At 46.8% G+C, this 26,546-nt stretch overlaps 1 protein-coding gene across 14 annotated transcripts in view; it reads left to right on the plus strand.

Annotated features, from left to right (window-relative positions):
• Window positions 1-26,546, plus strand: part of FRMPD1 (FERM and PDZ domain containing 1) — a 128,427-nt gene that overhangs the window by 38,574 nt on the left and 63,307 nt on the right. Inside the window, exon 1 of one of the 14 annotated variants that reach the window (XM_036888322.2) lies at window positions 704-942. The exons of the other annotated variants lie outside the window; for them this stretch is intronic. The gene's annotated coding sequence lies outside the window, so the exon portion shown is untranslated. Of the gene's footprint in view, window positions 1-703; window positions 943-26,546 lie in introns of those variants that run through there. 14 annotated transcript variants of the gene reach the window in all.

Genomic DNA, 26,546 nt, shown 5'->3' on the forward strand with positions numbered 1-26,546 from the left:
AACACAGGGCAGAGACCTAGTAGGTGTTGAGTAGCTACTTTAGCAAGGAAAAGAGTTCTTGGATAGTGGCGTGCATTTGGGTGTGATGAATAAAGGGGGTAGGACTGGAGCCAGAGGAGTTGGCAAGATGGCCATGGAGTCAGGAGAGGGCTGAATGCAGAGTTCTAGGGCACCTCAGCATTTTAGGGCTCAAGGAGACCAAGGAGTGGTCAGAGAGATCTGAGGAAAGCCCAGGGTCCCTGCGCAGGAGGGTGAGAGGCAGGGGAGGTGTAGTGCCAGATGTGGGCCCACCTCTTCCATCTCCCCTCAGCCCAGCCCTCTAGAGGAGTATGGAGGCAAGTAGGGGTCATATGTGTCCCCCCAAGTCCCATGTAGCTGGAGCTCTTTGAAAGGCTTTGGGGTACAAGAGCCAGGGAGACGAAGGCATGAGAAGGGGGGTCGTGGCCTGGGACTCTTCTGGGTTCCAGTTCTGGCCCCACCGCTAACTGAGTGACCGTGGGGTGCCTCCTCCCTCCCCCAGGCTCAGTACCCCCGAGGGTACCCGGCGGACGCTGCGTGCCCAGGCGGGGAGCCAGGAGGCCCGGCGGAGGCAGGGCGCGGGTGGGAGCGGGACCGCCCACTGCGGCGGGCCGGGACCTCTGGGGCCCACGGAGGCAGCGCGCGGGGCTCCTCCCCTGGGGCTGGGGTCGCGGCGCAGGCAGCTGGTGGCCCCGCAGCTGCAGCCTCAGCACCTGCCACGGCCAGACGGCGCGGGCGCGGCGGGGCTCTGGGCCCCCCCTCCGGCTGCAGCCGCGGCGCGGGAGGCGGAGCCCCAGCCGAGCCCGAGCCGAGCCGCTGCCCGAGCCTTGCCCGCGTCGGTGCCCGCCACCGGGCGGGGCGGCCCCTCGCCGAGAGTGTCAGCCCGCCAGGTCCGCGTCCTCGCGGGCGGCGCCTCCTCTGCAGGTAAGGGCTAGGTCCCGGCGCCGCAAAGTTTTGGGGGAACTGCGGGTCCCTACGCCCTGGGCCTGCGCCGCCGGGAGGGGCAGACTGCCGGTCAGCTTCCTCCGCGCCGCCCTCCGCCGTGCGCCCCTCTCGCACCACTGGCCCCAAGTGACCTGCGCCCGCCTTCAGTCCTCTTGTCCCCACTCCCAGCGTGGGGCTCATCCGCGGGCTCGCTCAGGGCCTACAACGGTTAAATCTTTATACAGTATCAATGCGTTGCTTAAGTTTTCCGGATCTGCATGGTGAAGTGCAAAGTGGCAAACCGAGAGGCAGCGACATGGGTTCAGGTGCGCCACGGCCAGCGTCAACTTTCTGAGTAACCTCCTGACATCGCCGTGCCTGGTCTCTACGGCCACACCTTGACCGGGAGGGGTTCTCCAGGGACAACTACCTGGAATGCCATTGCCTGTATTGCTGTTTTGTGAGTGTAGGGGTACCCCTGAGGGTCTCAGTTCCAGGGCTCCTTGGGGATGGAAAGGAATGGTTGGGATCCACAGAAGTCGGTCTCCGGGGGGTCACATAGTTAACTTTTGGCAGATTTGGCTGAGCTTTAGGAGGGGTATTGAGTCAGCCTCTGGGAGTAGAGGATGATGCTCCCAGAGCTGAGAGTTGGGGCTGTGGCCCCTTTGCATGTGTGACCTTGAGCAAGTCCCCCTACTGGTTTTGCCACCTATAAAATGGGGACAGTTGACCGTTGAGGTCCTTCCACTGTAAACTCTGGAGAAATGGAATCCCCAGGTCTCTGTATTTAGGGTTAATTTAGGTAAAGGCAATATTTCACCATGCACCCACCTAGAACTTGCAAATGGGAGTTTGGAAAATAAAGGAGGCATTTGCTGTTTGCTTTGGGAGTCCCGAAATAGACATGGCAAGGATTGGTGAATGCTCGCCTACCCTCCTTCAGTGCTTTGGACCATCATAAAATATTCAACAGCATAATGATTTGTTTTCAAAGTGACTTATAGATCAGGAAGTGTTTCTGTTTGTGAGTTGGTTATTTTTGTAAAAACCTCAAAATAGTTGTTTGGGAAAAAATAATGCACTGTCTAGAGATCCTGACATAGAGGCCAGCATCTGCTTGTTTCTAGTCTAAAGTGACAGTTAAGATGTTTTTCAGTCATGATGATGTAAAATCACTCCAGATCAGGCATCCTTTGGTGGGTGTTCAGCATAGCCATAGTTGGAGAGGCCTAAGTGCATATTTCCAGGACAGGTAAATTCTGGGGCAGCCACAGCACAGCAGGAACCAGGTAGGTAACTGTGACATCCTAGAAGGTAAATTTTGTTCTTTTACCCAATCTCTTGACCCTCTTTGTGCTGCAATTAGCAATCTGCCCAGAGAGTGGGTGAAATCCATTACTATGAAAGGATTCTTGTGGAAGTGATTTTATTATTTTATGTCCTTCCTAGACTTCCTGGTTTTAAGTTTCAAGCTTTATGAAATCAGAGAACTAGGGAGAGTGTGCTTTGTGACCAGAGCAGGAGGACGGCGGAGTTGTGGTACATAAGTCTACGTTTCCTGGATGATACTGTCATTGAAGCTAATTTGCCCAGAGCCTTCGGTCTCTCATGCCACCAATCTTTTCCCTTTTCATTATTCAGTGGTTCAGCAAGCTCCTTCTCATCACTCATTCAGGAGGAAATAGGAAAAATACCAGTGGGCCCTTCCCTCAAGGAGCTCAGGGTCTAGTGAGGAGTAAAGAGGATTATACCACCAGCCATCCTGGGTGTTAGCATCTGGGGACCCTGGAAACACCGAGGAGGGTGAATTCTAACTAGGGAGACCGGGGAAGCCTGTGCCATGAAAGGTGGAAGAAAGAAGAGGATTTCAACAGGTGGTGAAAAGTGGAAAGGCCATTTTAGGTTGTAGGGCCAGGAACTGGTATGAGCGAAGGTACAGAGGCAGAAAGGCACAGGGCCCAGATGGAGAACAGCGAGTCTGCTGGAAGAACAAGAGCAGACAGAACACTTCAGAACAAAGGAGAGTGGAAAGGGGTTCGGGAGGCACTGAACCTGGGCTTGAGTCCACACCAGTTTTGGGATATTGGGCCCTGAGCCTCACTTTTCTCATTTGTACAGGGGAATAGTAATAATTCCAAACTCACAGGGTTAAATGAGATTGTGTGTAAAATCACAATCACAGTGTTGCATAAAATAGGTGTTTGCTAATAGTTCCTTTTATTAGTGTGTCCATGGGCAAGCTCCGTAAATGTTGCTAGACACCATTGGCATACATACATGGTGTTTTTTGTTTTAGAGTATGTATTGACTAAGAACCTCATCAGCAGGATATTCCTGTGGCAATGTGAGTTGTCTTCAGGGGACAGGGTCTTTTTGTTATTTGGGGGACGCTCAGATCAGACATTGGCATCAGCAGCAGCCAATGCCCTGTAAATACTGTTAGCTGGTAGGAGGCCACAGAGGGGTTAATCGGAAGATGCAATCCCTGTCTTCTACAGGCTTATCACTACGTGCTCAAGGATCCAGGTAGGGGGATTTGACAGGCAGACACAGTTATAAATATGCTAGCATTGTCCATATGTGCTGGGAACCAGGCACTGACTGCATCTGCCTTAGTATAGATTGCTGGGGATTTGCAGTAGCCAAGGAAGGAGCTTAGGACAGGAGGGCAAAGAACAATGTTTCAATGCCTTAGGATCCCGTGTAGCACCATGTAGCCTCCACGATACTGTCCTTCATTTGTTCATTCAACAGTTATTCATAAAACACCTACTCTTTGCCATAGGTGCCCAGGAATACATTGGAACAAAAGGGAAGATTCCTGCCTTCCAAGAGTTTATATTCTAGTTGGAGAAACATAGTAAAGAAGATAGTATATAAATTAGATAAATACAGGTGTTAAGGCTGGGAAATCCTCTAAGAAGGGTAATGAGAGAAGATAATGGGGGTGCTCCGTTTGGCAGTGGTCGGGGAAGGCCCTCTGAGTCACCGAGAGCTGGCGAACAGAAGGAGCCCGTGCTGTGTCCTGACTAGAGTGGGGAGGCAGTGAAGCTTGGTCTATGAATGAAGACCCTGGGGCCACACCACCTGCATTTGAATACTGGCCCTTCCAACAACTAAATGTACTCTACCTCCAGTTATTTAATTTCTGGGATTCAGTTTCTTCATCTGTAAACTGTGAACAACAACCCTATGGGGCTGGTGTGAGGATTAAATGAGCTGATATATGTAAAGTACTTAGAATCATGCCAGGTATGTAGCAAGTACCAAAAAAAAGTGAAGGGTGTGGGGTGGAGGGAACTGCTTCAGGCTGTTCCTAGAGGCCTGAAAGGGCTTGGTGTGTTCTAGGACCAGACTGGCTACGTGCACATATGTTACACCATTGGGGAGCCTCTGAAATGGATTCTCTGCTCCTCCAAACAAAGCTAGGTTTTAGGACTTTTGAAAGATGAGCATCAGCCACAGCACCCTCACCTGCAGGGTCAGGCCCAGGGTGTGAGGTCAAATGCTGCTGTGCAGCTTAGGGACTTCCCACTGCAGGCCTGCTTCTTAGGGTCTCTTTCCCTCCCTCCCTTCTCCTCTCTTACCCTCCCTGCCCTGCCCCCTCCTCCAGTCCTCTGTGGCCCTCCTCTCTGTCCTCTTCTCCCTTTCCCTCATCCCCTTTCTTACCGCAAGCCCTGAAGAGTTGTGCCCCTGGGGGGCTTGTTGCTGTGAGAAGGGGAAGCATGAATGGGGCTGAGCCCGTGGTGCCATCAGAGCCTGCCTTGCTCACTCCCTGTCTGACAGCCAATGGCCAGCACCCCCCTCCCACTCACAGGCCAGACACTCCGTAGCCAGGGAGCATAGTCACCTATGACCTTAGCCTCCTCCTTGATTGCTCTTTACTGAAATCTAGTCACTCACCAAGTCCTGTCACTTTTACTTCCAAAATCACTCTCAAACATGTCCCTATCTTTCCTTTTTTTTTTTTGTAATGTCAGGCTTCTGTTTTCTCTAAAGTATGGTCCAGAGACCTTCAGTGGGTTCCTTATGCACGGATAATGAAGCCCAGAGTCCTCAGCCTGGCAGATACGCTGGGCTGTCTCCATCCCTTCTCCCAGTCCCCCTCCTCCCTCACCCTGTCCCCACACTTCATCCCTCCTCCCCTCCACATCTCAAGGCCTTTGCTCCTCCATGGCTCCCCTGCCCAGTATGTGCCTCAGCCGCAGGGGTCTTGGCCGTGCCTGAAGGCCCAGCTCAAGTCCTGTTTGCTGTAGGGACCCTCCTCCAGACCCCCTCGCCCCAGGGTCTTCATCTTCCCCTGATCCCCCACTGCTCTTAGTACCCCTCATGGAGATGCCACTGCCAGCGGCCTTGAAGGCTTTGTGCGCAGTTGTTTGTGCACATGGCCAGGGCCTTGCAGCACTCCTGGAAGGGTGAGCAGTGTTCCTCTTAAGTCCACCCCACTACCCTTCGCATAGAGCCTAGCCCTAGTGCAAGCCTGACACGTGTCGCTGTATTAGATTGACAAAGTCTGTGCTTTTCCTGAGATGTGAAATGGCTTGAGCCAAGCCAGAAACGTGAAGCTGATGCTTGGGGTGTGGTCCTCCGGACTCAACTGGTGGCAGTGGTGTGACTCCTCAAAATGCCTGTCCTGCCTTTGATGAAGAATTGATGTAACCTCAAAGAAGGGTCTGAATTTTGAATTTAGCTTTTCGATATGGCCAATTTTAGTAAGTATACTATGTAAAATTTGAACCTTCAAGCTAGATCAACTTGGCAATCATTGTTTATATTCTAAAAGGATCCTTCACCATACTGAAAGATCTGATATGGCTATCATATATCAAATATGACAGCAAATATCAAACATGCCTATGTAGTCAACACCATTCAGTATGTAAAGTTTTTACTTTACAGCTGTCGTAGCTATACTTCTACCCTCAGATACACACCAAACTTTATCTACACGCATGGAAGCAGGATAATGTCGTCTTAAATTGATTTTGGTAACTGAAGATTACATAAACCAGCCCTGCTAATATGAGAGTTTTTTTTTTTAATTAAGTATCTGTTGGAAGGACAATGGGAAACCCTATTTGGTGCTGGCCAGTTGATGTGAGGGGCAGTAGCCATTTTCACTGAAGTGACACAGTATCTTCAGGAACTCACCTGATGTTTGGAGACCTTTTTGCCAGTGGTTAGAAATAGTTCAGGTTTCCAATCATTTCCCAAGCTGGCTGCTATATGATGTGTGTGCTGATTCTCTTGGGAAAAAAAGAGGTTTTTTTCTAATTACCAGCTAGAAAAGATACCATGGTAAATCTAAAAGTTATGAAAGTATGTTCTTTTGACCTCTCTTGAGGAATGATCTGAGAAGCTCAGCTGTTTCAGTAAAAGAGTAACATGGCAATTTTTCAAAATCCTGAACGGAAAGAGCTTCAGAGGAATTCATCCGGATGCAACAGTGCTTAGTTCTCTGAGATTTTGACTTAAGAGAAGACAGATGTGCAGGCAGATGAGAAATGCTGCGCTTCCTGTTCTCAGAGTATCCAGAATATAGGGTGTAGGCTAGAGCTTGTTAAAACCAGTGATAACAACCCCCACCCCCACCAAAAAAAAACCCTCTCCAAAGCTAACTTGTGAGCATTGGCATAGTTAAGCTTGAACTACTGCTTTGTTGTTTTCTTTGTTTCAAATGTAGAATTCAGAAAGATGCAAAAGGAAAAGACTTTATTAAAATAAAGATGAGGATGCCATTTATTTGTTCTTATGAAAGTAATCCAGTTGGTAGCTAGAGTCTCTGTTCCCTGTGGCTTTCCATGGAGAAGGGCATCCAGCCCAGGCTGCCCAGTGATCCCCTGGCACTGGGGTGTGTGCTCTTGGCTCCTGGTCAGGCTGGAAGGTGATGTCGGTGTGGAGATACAGGCTCTTCCTCCTCCTTCCTCCCTGGGGGTGGGGGTCACTTTGTATACAGGAGCAGGAAGAATTGTTTCTTTTCTGAGCTCATTCCTGGGTAGTTGCAGCACACAGTTCTTCACGAAAACCGTGTAATAAGTTCCTCGGTGAGAGCATTCCCTGTCTATATGTTAAAAACCCAGACTCACGCAGGATATTTTGGCCAACAGTCATAGACCTTCAAACAGAGCTGCCAACTCTGGAGATGACCAAGGGCAGCCTTTTCTGGTGCAGGGATTCCCCGTCGCCCACCCAGCCTGTCTCTGCTGCGACCTGCTAATCCCCGAGGCACTCCTATTCCATTGTCAGTTGGCTCTGATTATTCAAAAATTCGTTATGCTGAACCAGACTCTTCCTCCAGGCGACGGCTGCCCGATTAGCCTTGATTCTGCCCTTTGAAGCCCGGCACAAAAATCCATTTCTTCTTTCCCTTGACAGCCGTTTAAGTCATTTGGATGTTCAGACAGGGATCAGGTCCCCAAGTCTTCACCTCTTCAATCAGAATGCCCCAGTTTATCCATCCCCCAAAAGGGACAGTGCTAAGAATTGGACACAGCGGGGCAGGTGCGGGCTGACACCTGGAGGGAAGCAAGGCCATGGAAGCCTCATGCCAGCATCTCTCCTGGTATTAGCACCGCCTGAGGCCCAGCTAGGCTCCCTGCGGCCCCTGTAAGTTTGCAGTTAGCTTCCTCTCGGAGGTACCCTGGGCCACTGGGGAACTGCATGCATGCTGGGGTCAAAGAGGCCTGTGGACCGTGGAGGAGGGTGTCCTGGGCCAGGGGCTGACAGGGTGTGGCTCTGGGTGAGCCCTCACCTCCTCTGGGACTCAGAGCCCTCATCAGTCTGATTACTCCTGAGGTGCTGTATTAGCATCCTGTGGCTGTAACAAATCACCACAGACTTGGCAGAAAACAGAGATTATTCCCTTATGATTCTGGAGAGCGGAAGTCTGAAATCAAGGTGTCGACAGGGCTATGCTGCCTCCGGGGGCTCTGGGGGAGAATTCTTTCTTTGCTTCTTCCAGCTTCTGGTGGCTATTGGCATTTCCTGATTTGGTCGCATCACTCTGACCTCTGCCCCCTTGGTCACCTTGCCTCCTCCCTGTCTGTGTCAGATCTAACCTCTGCCTCACTCTTATAAGCACACTTACCATTGGACTTAGGGCACCCCTGAGCAATGCAGAATAAACTCCTTGGAAGAACCTTAACTTAATTACATCTGCAAAGACCCTCTTTCCAAATAACGTCACATGTATAAGTTCCTGACATTAGGGTGTGGACCTATTTTTTAGGGAGCCACCATTCAGCCTTTGGCTGTCTACTTTCTCTATTTATGTGATTGTCTTTTCTCTCAATTGTATTTGAACTCCATTCTCCAGGGTTACCAGCCCCAGGTCTTCATTCCGCATGTTTCACGTCCCTTCCTTCCTTATTTCCTTCAGTATTGTGGCTGTTGCTCTGAGGGGGCCAGGGCTGCTCTGATCATCTGAGCCCCACAGCTCAGGGGTTAGGCTGCCCAGGAAAACACAGGTCTTTCTGGTCCACTCCCTCACTGTGACCAGCATGTTTGGGCTGATCAGTGGAGTTTTTATCAATGGGAAGGAGATGCTGGGGCTACTAAAATATTCATTACCAGTTCTTAGACTTAGGGGAGATCCCAGCAGTGAACATGTTCTGGATAGAGACGGGACACAGCGAGGGAGAATTAATGTCCTTGCATTTTCCCTCTAATTTAGTCCAAGATTGGCTCATTTGAACTTGAGGGAGATTATTTATATTCTCAATGCCCAATTACATATCTCTTTCTGTAAAAAACCAGGGAATGCTGCTTTGCACTCTGAGAGCAACTTGTACAAGGGCAAGTGTGATCTTCTCGCCTTTCAGCTGGCCTGTTTCAGAAATTCTGTGGTCCTTTCACTGGAGTCTTCAGTCTGTTGCTGGCGAATGGACTCTCCAAGTGCAGTGCACAATAAGATATACTTTTCTCTAAAAAAGTGTATGTACTATGTTTTGGAGACATTACAGTGCACCAAAAAGGCCTGGGCAAGCAGGAGAGTTGGGTCTGGTGAAGCCGGTGTGTGGCTGAAGGGAAGCAGAGGGAGGGTAGTGGCCCAAGAGGGTCTGGCACCAAGAAGCTCCAGGGTCTGCTGTGGCTGTCACTGCTGCTCCCACCTGCCTAGGGTGTCCTCCTGGACTGCGGCTCCACTCAGCTCAATAGGTAGGAAATTTCCTTCCTGCTTTGCTAGGTAGGGAAGGCCCATACAGTGACGGGGCAAGAGGGAGGAGGAAGGAGTGGGGAGACAGATGAATCCTCCCCAGCAGCGGGCAGCAAGTCAGCGCAGGGCAGGGTGCTGCATGTTCCAGAGACCTGCAGGCATACTGCAGAGGCCTGGCCATGCCTTGCATGAGATCCAGGCTTCCAGGAGGGGTGGGCATTTGAACTGAGCCCTAATGGGTGGGTACTAGAGAGAAAGAGGGGCAAGGCAGACTGAGCAGTAAACCCAAAGGTGCCCTCAGGGGTGTCTTCATCAGGGTCCCCAATCGCCCTCCCCTCCCCTGGTCATCCAACTGGACCTGACCTGGAAGAACCTCAGGTTTAAAGGGACCTTAAGGATCATCTAATAAGGCAGATATTCCAACTGCACTGCTTGGAGCCCTAGGGGCAGGGGATAAGGGAGCAGTTCTGAGATCTTTGCTTTTCATTTTGCTTGCTGGGTTTAAAATAAGTGATTTCCCCCATTTTTACAGGGCTTGTTTTACATAGCCCATTGGAAATATCCCCACATCAAAATGCCCTGCTTTGTCTGGGAAGTCTTTTTCAGATAGGGTGACCCCACTTCCTGCCCTGTCACCCCTCCAAGATAACACTCCCCAGGTTGTGTGGTCATGGGGACTTTCCATGTAACCTGCCCCATTTGACTATGAGCTGCTCCTGGGCAGGGGCTGAGCCTGCTTCAGTCTGAACTGAGAAGAGTGCCCAGTCCTGGGCCCAGGCCGGGCATGGTGTTGACTGATGAAACAAGAGAACCACGATTATGACGGCCTTGCTTGCATCTGGCTCTCAGCTGTCCTTGTTGCTCTTTACAATCGCCAGTGGTGTCCTGGCTAAGTCAAGGGTGAATGGGAGCCTCTATTTCTCCCTCATACCTCCTCCCACAGTAGGTCTGTCAGCCAAGTGCTAGTGAGGGGGGGTACCTGCTCTCCCAACTTGCAGAGGGTAGGGAGGCTGCAGACCCAACGCTCAGTTTCTGGAGCCTCTGCCTGTTGTTCTGGGAGACAGCCAAGCCCGCTTGCTCACTCTGTCCAGTCGGCTGTCCCTGGCACTCTGTAGCCTCAGGACTAGGGTCAGAGAGGTAGTGGGGTGCAGGAGAAAGTGCCTGTGCTTTTGACTCAGTCAGACCCAGGTTTAATAGTAGTAGCATGACCTGAGGCACATTATTTACTTGCTTATTTGATTGTCTGTGAGTGTTCAACTTACAGAAAAGAAGGCCCAAGGAGGATGTGATCTGTTTTCCAACTGTACATAGTAAATATTCAATAAATGATAATTTCTTTTTTATATTATCTGAAGGGCTGTTATGGAGAGGAAAGATAAGACTTGTTCCATATGTTAGAGGCTGTTCAAAATCAAATTTAATTTTCCCCCAAGTGGTCATCCTTTCCAAATTCTATCAAGCCCCTCAGCCTCTGAATTCCTCAAGCATTGCTAACACTTTTATTTCTCTCTCTCTTCCACCTACTAACTACCACCAGCCCTCTGTGTGTATTTGGAGAGGTTGCCTCCCCTCTCTGGGCCTGAGCTTCCTATCTGTTGACTGGGTTATTTCTCAGGTCCTTTGTAGCCCTGGCTACATTTAACTCTGCAGCACAGATTTATCATCCACTCTGTGGAGGGTGATGTCCTTGGCCCCAGGGCGCAGTAATTAGCCTTGCAGAGGTCACAGCCAGTGTGGGGACAGACAAGCAAAGCAGTGTGATAAATTCTGTGGGAGGGGATGAATCAAGAGCTGGGGGAATCCGAACGAGAACAGGGAGAGATGAGCCACTTGAGGAATGTATGGGATTTTTCCCCTCAGGGAAGAATGATCTAGAAATGTTTGTTGCCTGCATGAAAGCAAGAATGATGGAGACTGGTTCGGCCTAGCTGGCATTAGGATTTTCACTTTGAGTTGGAATCATCAGTTTGGAAAATCCCAGCAGAGATGACATGTATAAGGGGCCTTGTTTCCTCTCTATTCCTCTTGCCTTCCTGTAAAGAAAAAAAAAATCCAAATCTCCAGAATATATTAACCTTTATACACAGAAGCTCTTGGGATATGCAGCACAGTTTAACAGGCACCATTTGTGTGCCTGAGAAATATCTAGGTAGATGCAGAATTACATGGCTAAAGAGAATTAATCTATCTATCTTTTGCCATGATTGTGTTCAGAAGCTAATTTTCAAAGATAGTTTCAATTTTCCCAGCCGTCTGGATGAATTGTTAGATGCATACGGCCTGTGTAGTTTCATCCCTTCTCTTGTATTTATTCTGCCTAGTTTAATCTGGTCAGATTTTATAAGCTTTTTTGATTGCCTAAATTAAGCACAATGTTGAGAGGCTAGAGGTATGAGAGAATATATCACTATCTGGAAGTTTCTTTTCTAGCTGGACTGATAAGATTTACACCCAGGAATCAGGAAACAGAGTCATCTGTTCATTGGGGATTTCTGAGTAGGTTGGTGTGAGTGCCAGGATTCCTGCCCCAGGCAGAAAGATCTGCAGAGATGGATGGTGAGAATGGTTCTTAAAAAGGCTTTTGAAGGAGTTTGCTTTGGAGATGGGCCAGGGATTGAAAGCCAGAGTCAGATGCAGGGGGAGGAGAGCAGTTCAGCAGGTGAATTTAGCATGGGCTAACTTTTTAGTCTTATCTTCAGCCCCTCATTTTCCTGTCTTAATAATGAAACTACTCCTTCAATACATGATTTATTAGTATACCTCAGGACTTTTGCTCATGCTGTTCCCTTTGCCCAGCCTGCTCTTTCCCTTCACCTACCAGTAAAACTCTAAGTTATCTTTCAAGTGTAATTTCTCTGTTCAGAACTACAGAGGCCTCACAGACTCTCCATCTCTTGGTTTCTCTTGCTGTTTTGTGTGTAGTTCTCTCTTCATATGGCACCTGGAGCATTCTAGACCCCCGAGAGATACCAGGTGAATAAAGGGATGAGTGACTAAATGACTGATTATTGGCTGCTCTGACTGACTTACCTGCTGAGCTGTGAAATGTTTGCTGAGAAAGTTGTGGGCTTCAGGGTGAAAATGTGGGTGGCAGATGCTAAGCAGGGAAACCACTGAGGTGGGGTGGTGGAAATACTTTGGAGAAGAAATAGGATTGTTGACTTTCTGAGGAATAGAAACACACAGTAAAAAACAAAAACAAAAACAAAAACAAACCAAAACCAAACAATCCCAAAACTCTGAAAAAACAGTGTGGACACTACACATGTGGGGAAAAACCTGCCTCTGGAGTATAAAGGAAAGTACAACATCCCCTTTATGAATCTATTAAATCAGAGTGAGTGAGCGTAGTTCTCTCACTGACTGAGGGAGTGAGACTGGGATAGCCTTTCTGGAGGGCAATTTGACTCCATCTAAAAGTCTTACAAACTTGCACACAGTCTTTCACCAAGCAGTGCCACTCCTAGGAATTAATCTTAAGAGAATAACTGGAGGTGTATTACGCAAAGTTATTTATCTCAACATTGTTTGTAATACAGACATTGCTAAAATAAACCAATTGTCCAGCAATAGCTTTAAAAATGGCCTTGCTATCTACAAGACATAAAAAAATCATGTTGTGTAATAAATAATAAAGACACAGGGAAATGTTTACAGCATATTGTTCTAAGAAGGAACAGTAAGTTCCCAATTATGTTGAAAATGTGCATTTTCACACAAAAAGGCTAGAGGAGTAATTGGCAATGCATAGATTATAGTGGATAATTTTTATTTTCTTTCCCAGAAGAATAGTTTCAGGATTTTCTACCAGGCACATGTTTTACTCTTATAATCAGAGGGGGGAAATGAGTGTTATTTAAGAAGGCGGGAGAAGCTATCAGAGCATTGTTTGAACTTCAGTGGGTTGAAAGCAGGTGGCCCACCATTTATCTTGCAAATTCCAGACAGGTAGTGTTTTCATAAGGAAGAGTGGTCTTAGGTTCGTTTGTGTGAGTGAATTTATAGAAGTGAAAGCTTTGGGGAAGTAAATGGATTGATTTTTTTTCCCCTTGAACTTCTGAAATTATTTTTTCCACTCCATTTGTAATTGAGCCCAGGAAGCTATTCTTATTCCTTCCTTTCTTGGGCACTGCGTTAGACCTAAAAATGTTAACTGGCTTAGGATGTGGGTTTTGCCAAAATTATTCCCCTTGAAGTCTTCACTAGTCTCTCTCTCATGCTTGAAAAATGGGGTCCCAAGGAAAACCATCTTTTGAAATAAAATTTGCTCTTCTACCTGATGAGTTTTACCCCTGTGTCTGGCAGCCTCGGGTAACCACGTCAGAAACCACCCCTGCATTGTAGTGATCATAGGCCTCACCAGCCACACGTAAGGGTAACACACCTCAACTGGGCACTGACTATTGGAAAGTTTTATTTAGAGGCTAGTCTGGCATCACCTTATCCTGTGGACGTAACATTAGTCTGCAGAAAAGAGATCAGAGCTGGGTAGAATCTCTTTAAATATTAATTATAGTGATGATGCCTTTTGCCACACATCTTCAAAGAGCTCTGAGCATTCACAGACGTTACCTCATCATTAATTTTTGCAGTGTTTTTGGGCAAGAAGCTGATGGCAAATATATGGTCTCCATTTGGGGTAGAACGTAGCAAATATTTTAGATAGTTATAATAAACTTAGGAGTTGTCCTGGCTAGATATCAATTGATCAAAAAAAAAACCAAGGCAATTTTTTTTGGCATCTTCTTTCACAGTAGTTGTACATTTCCCATGAATTAAAGTTCCTTTTGGCATTTTGTTCCACCAGCATTTATTGAGTGCCTACAGTGAAGAAGGTACAGTGCTGCATGCCGAGGCTTAGAATGAAATTTAACCTCCTAGTCCCACATTTAAGGCCTTTGGTGATACGGCTTCTACCTACCCTTCCTATCCTAAATTCCTTAACCCTCCTCCACATACCCTTTGTCCCTCACATCCCTCTTCCTGAGCTGGTCTTTAGGGTAGCCCCGGCCATTTCCATTCTGTGCACTTTCTATGCCCTTCCCTAGCCACTGCCCCCATTGCCCTCCCCGCAACCCCTGCAGGTCTCACTCTCCTATCCTTCATACCTGGTCACCATCTCCACAAAACCTGACCAGATATCATCGCTATACCCAGAGCTGGACATGCTACCCTGCCTCCTCACCATCAAACTCCTAGGCATTCTACCAGCCCCTCTGCTGTGGTCCTTACTAATTTTTACCTTGTGTTTTGGTGATTTGTGTATACTCTCTGATGACATTTCAGGCTTGGATCTGCAGGGATTGTCCAACTCATTTTCATGTCTCTCTCAGTGACATGTCCATGTTAGATTTGCAAGTACTCATTGTATAAAGGAATGAAATGGTCATGGTTTCAGGCCAGAATTCACCAGCTTGTACAGAGCCTGAGGGGTGCAAAGGACAGAGGTCACCACAGAGGCCCACTTAGTCTGGCCCCTCCTTTGACGCTACTCACTGAGGCCCCTTGCTGTCTGCAGGCCTATTCTGTCCTCTGGTTGTACCCATACCCACACCATCTTTCATCTGATACTTGATTAAATATCATTCTTCTTTCATAGCCTTCTAAGGAGACACAGGAAAAGAAAGGCCACTGGAACTGTTACCTCTGTGCTTATTTCTTTTTCAACCTTTGTTGTGCAAATCATCCACACTGCATGGGACCCTGGAACTTCCAAGGACTTTATCCAGAGCATTCTCTTTTCGTGAGCTGGCATGAGAGCTATGATCGTCTGGTGCTCCACACCTGTGGCAGGCTGTGTGAGGCTGAGCAGGTTATTTAATCTTCCTGTGGCGTCATTTCCCCATCTGTTAAGGGGGGATAATGTGCTTGAGGGTGACCTACCTTCCTGGGATGCTGTGGGGCTTATCGACTTAATGCCATAGCTATTAACTTTAATGGAAGATGGCTAGGCAGAACCAGTGGGAGGACAGGCACAATAAACTTGACAGCCATCAAATGGATGACCCGTGAGACCTCAGTGTCATCCTCCTTGTTGCCCTTGGCACAGAGGAAGCCAGTTTGCCAATCAAGAACCTCTAGGGTTTCCTCTCTTGGCTGGTTCAAGAGGCTGAGGTTTTGAGGAGAATGGCAGCTGGAGGACTTCTGGGCCTGTCGTGCTGAAAGGAGAGAGGCCAGGCTCAGGTCGAGGGTACAGCTGCAGCTCCCCAGTATCAGCAGTTAAGTGGGACCATCCAACTTCACCCACATGACCCGGCCATCAGTTTTACTCGGGTCCATTGACGAGCTATGGGAAGGTCATTTGATATTCACATTCTTGTGGCCATAATCTTGGGAATGTGACCTTTTATCTTTAAAAGAAACTGTGGGCTGGGAGGCCCAGGAGCAGTGTCCCGGGATGGAGGGGAGGTGCCGGCATGGGGAAGAGGGGCAGATTTCTTTTCTTGGAGGACTCCCTTCAGCTCTGCTTAACTGGTGAGTTGTTTTCTCATTGTGTAGCATGTTTTCTCTAGACTGTTCTCAGAGAGCTGGATTTAAAAAAATTAATTGTAATATCTTGGCTGTATATTTTAAAATCTATTTCCGTGGAATATCTGCTCTTGAGCACTTATTTTTTTGTGAAACCTGTCTAAGTAAGGATTTGTTCAGCCTCCATCATTGTAATTTATTTGTTATGGGCTCTCCTCAAATGTAATGGTAATTATTTCTCATGTTTTTTGGTGTTTTCAGATTGCAGTATCTTTAATGATTTTATATCAATAATCATTTAGTTTTAGACTGCCCACAGGTCTTCAAAATTGTGAGATCATAAGATGTGAGACCTGACACTGGAGATGTTCAGGTTGCCTATTTCTATGGTTCAAACAGTGTAGGGATGTCCTGAGCGGGGAGTGTGGTTTTGGTCACACAGCTAACTAGTGGCAGAATCAGAACTTGAACCCAGGTTTGCTAACTAACTCCCTTGTCCGTAACTCTCTGGTCTACCCTAATAGAATTTAGTTTCTGAATTACAAGTAAGAAGGAAAAGTACTATGTGATTTAATTTTTCTGTGTACCTTAACTTAACTAAAACCGAATCTTCCAGCTTTAGAAATGCCTGTGCCGTGTACCACAGCTGGTTCTCCCACCTTGAACCCCTTGGTTCATTTGCCCATCTACGTGGGACGAGTCTTAGAAGTCCTTAAAGTGTGGTCTGTATCTGCACCACCTAGAGCTTGTCAGAAATGTGCAATCTCAGCCCCATCCCAGACCTGCAGGAATGGAAACTGCGTATGGGGCCCCTCTGCAGTTTAACAAGCTCTCCAGGTAACCCCATACTCAGTACTAAGTCAGAAAACTGCTGCCCGACAGGACTTAAATCAGACCCTCCCTGTGCTTGGCAGCCTGAATAGTGATGTGTCATGGCTCTTTGTGGATTTTAAGTTTTCTTCCCTGAAGAAGGAGCTCTGCTTCCTCCTGTCACCACCACACACACACACACACATACACACACACACACACACATGCACGCACGTCCAACAGGAGGGAAATTTTCATGGGTAAATAATGAAAGTAAATAGGGGATGTCAAGAGAAACAGCTTTGTAGGTAGATAAAATGTCACTGAGATATATTTTCTAAGCTTTGAGACTTGCTGCCTCTCTAAGCATACAGACAAATGGGACTGCTACTGACAGCACTGTACTATGTTTTCTATCATTTGTTATTTTATTCATTCACTCAGCAAATATTTTAGTACCTTCTGTCTACATGGCTCATGTTAAGTGTGAGGGGAGGAATGTATTTGAGTTTATAGTTTATCAGGAGGTAGAGAATATGTTCAGAAATAACTTTAATATAAACCAACCAGTGGTTAATACCTGAGAATCATCTCTAGTGGAGGAGGTGTGGAAGCCTGAAAGTGGTAGAGAGCATGTGTTACAGAGGGCATCATGGAAGACTTCATGGATGAGGTGGCACTTGAGTGGATCTTAAAAGAAGATAGGATTCTGACCTGAGGTTTTTGAGGGTGGGTAAAGAACATTCTGGGCAGATGTGGAAAAAGGATAAAGGCTGCTCTCAGTGCATTTTGCTTGGATCAGGAGTTATTTGTAGGTGATGAGAAGAAAATGAAGCTCTGCAAGTAGGTCAGTGCCAAAAGGAGAAGGATCTTCAAACACCAATTTAGGAGTTTGTTCTTTATCCTCAAGCAATGGAGAGGCACTGAGAGATTTTGAATGAGGGCAAGGCATGACCAGAGCTGTGCTTCTAGTGAGACTAATCTGCTTTCAGTGTATGAACTAGATTGTGTGAGGGGAAGGCAGGGGGACTTTGTTTTTATTTTGTAACTATTTTGGAGCAGCATGTTGATATATTGGAAAATCATCTTAATGTTTAATTAGGAGGTAATTGCTTTTCTTATCATGGTCACTGGATTTTGAAATAAGCTTCCAGCGCATAGATTATTGTCCAGGGAAAATACAGTTCTAATTTTATAATGAGACATCTGCAAGAAAATAGAAATTGCTTAACAGAATGGCTTTTATAGGAAACTTCCCGAACTAAGTGCTTCCTTCCTTGTTTTTCTTTTCCAACATTTTCTTCTAAACAAAAAGTATTTATATTCATTTTAGTAAGGGCCTGGTAATGCCAGGTCCCACAAAATCTACAAATATCGAGCACCTAAAATGTAGATCTTTCCTGCTGCTTACCGCTCCTCCTCCAAGGGCACTCACGGGCTTACACCGTTAAGGCACCTGACTCAAACCCATTTGGCCAGGATCTGACTTATTCCAGTTGTGATTCTAATGGGAACAGTTGGAGGAAATTGGAATGTCATGAATTTTTTAATGTCCTGTTACTTCCAGTATTTATAATACAGAGAAGACTCCGTTCCTATAGATTTTGCCAGCAGGGTGGTCGTTACAGGGCCTGGGCTTTGGCTGGCAAGCACCGCTGGTTTCAAATCATTCAGCTCTGTTTCCTTCTCATCTGTTGAGCACCAAGGAGTCTTGGTGACTCAGACCTCAACTGCCCTACTCACATGGAGCTTCTGTTTAGCAGGGGACATGCATAAGTAAGCAGCGACATACAGTTCTGAGACAGGGACTCTGTGCATGCTCTGGAGGCACTCGACCCAGAGTGGGAGATCACAGGAAACGTCACAACCTGTAGGACATAAACTGAGACCTGAGAATCCCCTGCGGTAGACTAGTGGTTGCCTGCGGCTGGGGAAGGATTATGGGGAGTGATGGGGGGTAACTGCCAAAGGGAATGGGCTTCCTTTGTGGGATGATGAAAATAAAATGCTTCAAAACTGACTGTGGTGGTGGTTGCACCATTCCATGAATACACCAAAACCACTGGCTTGCACACTTTAAGTGGGTGAATTTTATGGTATGCGAATTATATCACAAAAAAGCTGTTTTGTAAAAGCCAACCGGACAAGCCAGGAGTGGGAAGAGTGTGCCTGGCAGTGCAGGGGTGTGTGCACAGGCTCAGTTGCAGGAGCCAAAACAGGGTGAGGCTCAGCATGGCTGGACTCCCGGGGAGGCGGGGAGCCAGGAGATGGAGAAAAGCAAAGAGGCTGGAGGGCTAGGTGGGCCTTGAAGGCCTGTAACAATGGTAAATGTATAAACACAGCAGCTGCCGTTTAGGAGCCCTTCTCATATGTCAGGCACTGTTCTAAGCAGTGTACATGTATTATCTCATTAATCCTCACAACAGCCTTGAGAGGCAGGTGCTGTTGTTACCTGCATTTTATCAGTGGGAAGCTTGAGTGGAGCTTGAGTGAGCCCGACTCCAGTGGTTAAGTAACCTGTCTATAGTCACAGATCCAGTAAGTGCAGTAAGAGCCCAGGAGGTCTGGCTCAGAGGTCACACTAAATGCCCTAATACATTACCCTTAAAATATGGGGTGACATCATAGGGTTTATGCAGAGGAGTGCAAAATCAGATTTACATCTTAGGCAGAGACTGCTCTGTGTTGTGGAAAATGGGTTGGAAGGAGAGCAAGACTGAAGCCCAGTGGCCGGGAGCTGCATGACACAGGTGAGAGTGTGCTAGCCTGAACAGGTGGGATGGCAGTGGGACAGAAGTGGCAGAAATGGGAGAGATGTTTAGGAGGTCACATTAGCTGGAGTTACAGAGTGGTTGGATGTGGAGGGAGGGGACAGATGGATGTCTGGGTTCTGGGCCTGGGAAGATGGGGGAGTGGGACATTTAATGGTGCTCATGATGTCCACGCCAAAGACCTGCCCAGTGTGGGCTGGTTCGTGTCTGTCACATGAGGGTAGATTAGACCTCTGACCTATGCCAGCCAGAATCATGGAGTCAGAGGTGGCAGCAGCCTTGAATCCTTCTAGATTAGCAGTGGAGATAGAGGTACTGACAGGAGAAGGGGCCTGCTGAAGGTCACATGCAGGCGACAGTACCAGAGCAAAATGAGGTGTGCCCCTGCTGACCCTCAGGCTCGGTGCATCTGCTTGCCCTGTTGCCACTCTCCAGGGAACCTTTGTTCCATCCCTCAAAGCTTTGATTCTCTTCTCAGAGATCATCTTTCTGATCCTTGAAAGAAGTATCATTGTGCACAAACAATAATGATGGAAATTCAAATAAAAACAACAAAAAATTTACTGCTTAAACCCAGTATCTATCAGGTCAAGATTGTTGTTTTTGTGTCTCCTGCCTGTCTCTGCCCCATATCACTTTTATGGTGTACCCAGAGCACAGGCATGGTTTTATCACCTGTGCTTTACACCTTACATTAAATCCTGTTTCTCCTGGAGCATTTTATGGTTTCTGGCTAGCATTTTCTAAGGTTTCAAGAAAGCAGATGTGCTGTAACTTACCCATTCTCTGTTGTCAGTTGCTTTGTTTTCTTCCTTAGAGAGATGGCCTTAGTGAGCATCTTTTTGCATAGCCTTTTCCTTCTTTCCTTAGGCAAAACTCCCAGCCAATATAGTCTCTATGTCCTCTTAAGTGAGGTGACTCAAACTGGACACTTTTCTCTAAGAGATCAGGAACAGAAGGCAGAATACTTAATTAGGGCTGAATTTCTGGGTTTCTGGGCCCAGTGGTTTTCAGTGATCTCTGAATTGAGTTAGCATTCATTCACGGTTGTTGGCACTGCTCCTAATGGATGCCATCTCTGAACAGCTGACCTGTTTCTTTGAATTGTTTAGTGTAAACTGGGCAGTTCTGCAGGAGGAAGACGAGGTTTCTGGGTAGAATGGTTAATTAGGGCTTAATTAAGACAGCCGAAGTGTCCTGTTGGCTGGAACCCTTCATGGGGTCCTGACAGGCAGGCGGCACCTGGCACCCTTGGCTGTCTGACAGCCATCAGCCTTTTCCAAGCCCCATGCTGAGAAGAGCAAAATGCATGCTGCCCTGCTGGTTGGCAGGAGCTGTTCCGTGGACTCTCTGGAGCATGTTAGACATCCCTGTCTCATAGGTCCCACGCACGACCTCGATTCGGATAGGAGCTGTTTATCTTGGTGTTTTCTCTTCTCTGAATACAGTGAACTCTCAGGGGCAGGGGCCGTGTCTGTTTAACTTCAGTCTCCTTTACCACACCCTGCCTAGGGCCCAGCAGAAAGAAGGTTCTCAATGTGAGCTGAATGAAAGGTATTGACTTTTGGACCAAATCCCTTGACTTGAGATTGACTTGAGATGGCTGCAGACTCTTCAAACTGTGGAGTCTGAATATCCAGGGACAAGCCTTGAAAAATGTGGAGACTGGGGGCTCACAAGCCCCATGGCAAGGGTGAGGACTTCCAGAGAAGTTCTCCCTGGCTAGGGCAAAGCCTGATGTCGCACATCGGGGGGCCAGAGCTCTGTCCTGGTGTAGGTCTGAAAGCCCTTATCAGTTTCTTGTGCTGCAGTTGTGGTTATTATTGTTTATTTAGCATATAGATTTGGCATCCTGCCTTCTTTCCGCAGACACAGACACATGGATTCAAATCTCAGTCCACCAGGGTGGCAAGCGGCTTCATTTGAGCAGCTCTGGGAGTCCTTGGTCTGAATTCCCCAAGCACTCTACTGGGCTGTGGATTTCACTCATGGTGCCTGTGGTATCAGACATGCCCAGAGGCTACTGAAAATTAGTTGGCGTGAAATGATGTTTGATGACTCATTTGATGGTAAAAAAACAAACCTAGCCTTTGAGTTTACATTCCACAATTTTGTTGAATTATGCCCAGATGGTTGTCAAGAGAATTTTTCCAAACAGGTTCAGAATATTTGTAATAACCAACAAGTCTCTGGAGTGGGAAAGAACTTCACATTGAATATCAAGGGAGTACTAAAGACCCAGGATCTTGATCTCTGAGTTGAAAAGACCCTAACAGGCTTCCAGTTCAGCCCCTGTGCTTGCTGCAGCTGCGCAGCACCAGGGGTGGCACCTGGGAGAACGTGTTGTGATAATCCCAATCGCCACAAGGGGGCCCCTCTTCAGGACGGACCTTTTGGCGGACTTGGCTGTATTTGGCATGGTTGGTCACATACTTTCTTTTGTGTGTGATAAAATACATGTAGCATATGGTTCACCTTTTTAAAACCATTTTAAAGTGCACAATTCAACGGCTTTAAATACATTCACATATTGCGCAACCATCACCGCTATCTAGTTCCTGAGCTTTTTTATCACTCCAAAAGGAGGCCCTGTACCTATTAAACAGACAAACCTTTTCCCTCCTCCCCCAACCCCCTGGCAACCACTGCTCTGTTTTCTATCTCTGCGGACTTACCTATTCTGGAGATTTCATATAAATGGAATCATACGACATGGGGCTGTTGTGTCTGGTTTCTTTTACTTAGCATAATGGTTTTGAGGCGTGGCCATGTTGTAGCATGTGTCAGTATTTCATTCCTTCTTATTGCTGAATAATATTGCACTATATGGATACCCCAATTTGTTTATCCCTTCATCTATTAACTGAACCTTTGGGTTGTTTTCTTCTTGGCTACTGTGCATAAAGTTACTGTGAACATTTGTGTCCAAGGTTTCGTTAGAACATCTGCTTTCAACTTTTTTGTGCATAAACCTAGGAATGGGATTGCTGATTAGTGGTAATTTCAAGTTTAACCTACTGAAGAAGTGCCTCAGTGATCATTCTGCCCTAGTGGTGCTCAGCCCTGGCTGCACATTACAGTTGCAGGGGCTCTTTGAACAAACCCTGCCTAGGCCCCACCCCAGACCAGTTAAATGAACATCTCTGGTGGGTGAAGCCTGTACATTGGTGTGATTTGAAGGATCTCAGTGATTCTGATATGCAGCTTCTCTCAGGATACTACTCATTCTCATGATTTCAACCTGAAGACTGATTTTTATTTTTAGCTCCAACTATCTACTGGACATACCATGGATGTTCCTCAAGTACCTAAAAATTCAGCTCTTCCAACCAAACTCTTCATCTTTCCTCTCAAACCTGTCCTTCTGGTGTTTTCCCCTTTGGTGAAAGAGACCACCATCTCCAGCCATCCAAACCAGAAGCCTGAGAGTTAGCTGTGCCTTTCCTCTTCCCCTTATTCCAATTTCCACTTGATTGATTTATATATTCAGTAATTCATTGCCCAATAGTTAGGACTGTGGGCAATTGGAGAGAAATATAGTTTAGGGATTACGTTAGGAAGACAAAAAAGACACAGATGAAACAGTTAACAACAATACAGACAGGGGGATTACCTGAAATTAACAACATTATTATAACTACCATAACTGAGGACTTTATGCTGTGCAGTCTGGCAGTACTTTGTATATAATATCTAATTTACTAGGAGGTAGGTGAAGCCAGCACACTTCACAGGATGACAGTACAGGTTCAGAGAGGCTAAGGTACTTGTCCAAGGATGCATGGGTAGCATATGGTTGGTGAGAGTTGCATTTGGAACCCAGATCATGTCAAGGCCTGTGCTCTTGACATGAGAGTTCACTAGGGAAGAGCTCTGAGCCCACAGCACTGTCAAAGCATGGAAGGAGGAGGAGCAGATGTGACTAGCAGGTGAGATCATCCATGCCCAGAAGAGTGCTTGGAAAATTGTAGAGGATGGTGCAAAACCTTGCAACCTTTGTTCACATCTCTAGCAGGTCACTTCTTCCATTCTGCTTTGAATTACAATTAGGTGTCTATGTCTCAATTCCCCTGGTGGATTACGGACTGCTTGAGGGTGATAGCTGTGCTTGCTTGTCTCAGTGGTCCCCTCAGCCCCTCTACCTGGCATGTTGTTGCTGATCAGTTAGCATTTCTTGAATGAACGTGTGGATGTAAGAGTTGACTCAGAGAGAAGAAAGAGAAACAGGAGCCATGGTGACCTTTGTCCAGGTGTGTCACAGCTAAGTGCTTGACAGAGACTTGACATAGGGAATGGAAGGAAGGAGAGGAACTCTGTGGCTCTCCGGAAATACGAGTGGGAGAACCTGCAACGAGGTTTCAAGGCAAATGAACTTCAGCCTGGCCCCTGACTTCCACCTCCATGGTACTGATGATCTAATTGCCCCTTAGCACTTATCACCTCCCAACATTCTTAATTAATTTCCTTTATTATGTTTATTGTTTCTTGTCTAGTGAGAGCCTACACTAGAAGGTAAGTTTCATGAGGGTAGTAGTTTGCTTATTTTGTTATACTCCTCTGTCCTCTGATCCCCCAGACTCAGTAAGTACCAGTTACTTCCTGTCACTATAGATTTGCCTATTCTGGACTTTCATATGAATGGAAACATAAACCATGTGGTCTTTGGTGACACAATGTTTCCAAGGTTCATCCATGCTGAAGCTCTTAACTTTACAGGGAGGAAAGTTGGGACTCAGAGAGGGGACAGATGTGACTTGGGTCATGTGTCCTGCAGGTAGCAGAGTAGGAACCTGACTGCAGGTTTTCTGTTTCCCTATATGGTGCTCTGTTCCTGCTCAGGGTGGAGACAAGGGGTATAGCAGCCAGAGCGGACTCAGCAGTGTCATTTTGCCACCCACCTTTGAGGCTGCTTACAGGCCTCTCCAAGCATGGCCTGGTGAGGTGACACCTCACAGACAGCGTATCTGCTGGCGTCAGCCATTCCCACATCCTTTCCAGGGCTCAGCATCCATCTGATAAACTGGGTGGCTTGTGTGACCCGCTTCCAGTCTTCTACTCATTGGAGTGGCCTGGGTCCTTGTGCCCTCAGATCAACAGCAAGAGAAAGGCCCAGCCTGGGCCCTGTTGGGGCTGAATGTCCCGGCTGTCACCGTGTAGCTCCCAGAGGGCCGTGCTGAGGCCATGTGTACTGACATAGATGAGAGGCTCTGCCCTTCCTGAGAGATGTGTCATCCTGCTCAGGAGGTGGGATATCTGAGTGACATGATGATGCCCTGTACCTGTGTTTCCCAAAGGCTTGTCTTTGTACCATGCAGCACCCAAGGTGGTTTTAGGTAATACGTGAATGAACATTTTTGTTTAAATGGTCATATGTTTATTTTAATGTGTACCAGGAATAAAAAAACATATCTAGCATGATCAGACCTGTTATTTAATGAGTAGTGTTATTTAGAATGAAGCTAAAGTAGAAAGCTTAGTACCATAGAATCCTTTTTATGCAGACTGTTAGGTTACAGGTGTGACAATCTGGCAGCTTGCTGATACAGGAAGTCATGAAGGCAGTGTGAGGTCAACTGACATTTAGGGACTGCCACTCTAGGGTCACAATGATCCAGAGTACTTTGCCGTGAGCCACTTCCCACGTCTCCTTTTCCCTTATGCGAGGTGAGACGGCAGAGCGTGCTGGTGGCCAGAGCTCCTCCCAGGACTGAGGGCTTTAGGAAACCAGGAGCACCAGCCGTCAGACACTGGTCTTCGGTCCATGATAAATCTCCTCTCAGGCATTCAAAGTCCTTTCAATAAGAAGGGGATTTCTGCTGGAGACAAAGGACAAAGGAGGGAAGGAAAGATGGAGAAAGCCCAGGGATGATGTATGGTTTTATTGCAAAATAAGAAATGAAAATAAAACAATTTCGTTTGGTTTTTGACTCCCATTATGAGCACGAGTGAAATGACTTGTGAAATCATAATGTCAGAGCCTGTGTTGTAGTGAAATGCTTGACTGGGATCCCTACGTAGGGAAGAGAGAATTGCAATGCCTTCATGGAGTCCTGGTTGTAATTACACTTCAAGGAATAATGATGTGGTATAATAGGCAAGTCCCCCTTCCTTCCTCAGAGCTGTCATTTTTCTGACAAAGCATCATCTTAGTCTGAATTCCTTTTAGGAAATTAATGCAGATGTGAGACACCAGCCCATTTTCTCTCCCTGAGCTGTTATCACTGTAATGAACCAAGGCAACATCAAATGATTGACATTAGAAATGTAAACATGAGTTTCCCTAAAATATTTGCAAATAAGTTTTTCTTTTGGCTTACAGCATTCAAGAATTAAAGCTGCTCATTTTTCTAGTGTCCTGATCTAACCATAGCATTTCACGCATTTGTAACTTCCATTATTAATTCAACAAATATCAGTTGAACTCAATGCATCTTACTAGACCTGCAGGGATTATAGAGACACAGGACACTTTTTTCGTCTTTCTCCTCTCAAGGACTTTACAATCTGGGGGGTCAGAAAACATGACCAGAATCCATATGAAGTGAGGAAACACAGGACGAAAGCCTAGATGGAAAGCTCATGGGCTGCATGGAGGTGTAAGGCACAAGGAAACAGTTCTGCACTGAGGAACTGGGAAGGCGTGGTAGACCAGGAGGCAGGCATTGTCTTGGATGTGGTGGCGTGTGAGCTGAGTTTTGAAGGTAGGACTGGATTTAAATATGTCTCAGACAGTGGGGACATAATGAACAAAGTCACAAGGAGGGTCACGTGGGGCAGAGCAGCACTGAAACAGAGATTTATGTGACAGGTGGAAGATGGGGCTTGGGGCCCCTCAGCCGCTTTGAGGAAGTTCTTTAACCTGTGCAAGCCTCAGCTCCCTTGTCCTCAAAATGGAGGTGTAGATTCCCCCATGCAGGGTTGTCATGAGGAGTAAATGACATGCTGTAGGTTATATATATATGTTAGTCTCCCTCCTTTTCCAGTCGGTCAGAAGATCAAGTTGGACATCTAGGAAGAGATTGGTTTTAGGGATGGGGAGCCCTGGAGAACATAAGAAAAGAAGGAAATAATGAGATAATACAATTTTAAAATTGGCAGATAGTAGAGAAATTCAATGTTAAGATAAAAGAGTGAGCCAGAGGTTTGATGATTTATGCAGTTCCAAGTTTAATCAGAGACAAAGCCAGGAACAGAATCCAGGTCTTCTAACTTCTAGTTCAGTGTTCTATTCAGCATTCCTTAGGTTTTCTCTAGAGGGATGTTAGAAATGCAAATTCTTGGACCCCACTCTAGACCTCCTCGATCAGAAGCTCTGGGGCCCTAGCAATTTGTTTTTAACCAGCTCTCCAGATGTTTGTAGTGCTTTTAGGGAGCCAGTGTTCTAGGTTTAACTAAGAAAGAAT

This window comes from Manis pentadactyla, chromosome 3 (assembly GCF_030020395.1).
Source record: "Manis pentadactyla isolate mManPen7 chromosome 3, mManPen7.hap1, whole genome shotgun sequence".
In the NCBI taxonomy this organism is placed as follows: Eukaryota; Metazoa; Chordata; class Mammalia; order Pholidota; family Manidae; genus Manis; species Manis pentadactyla.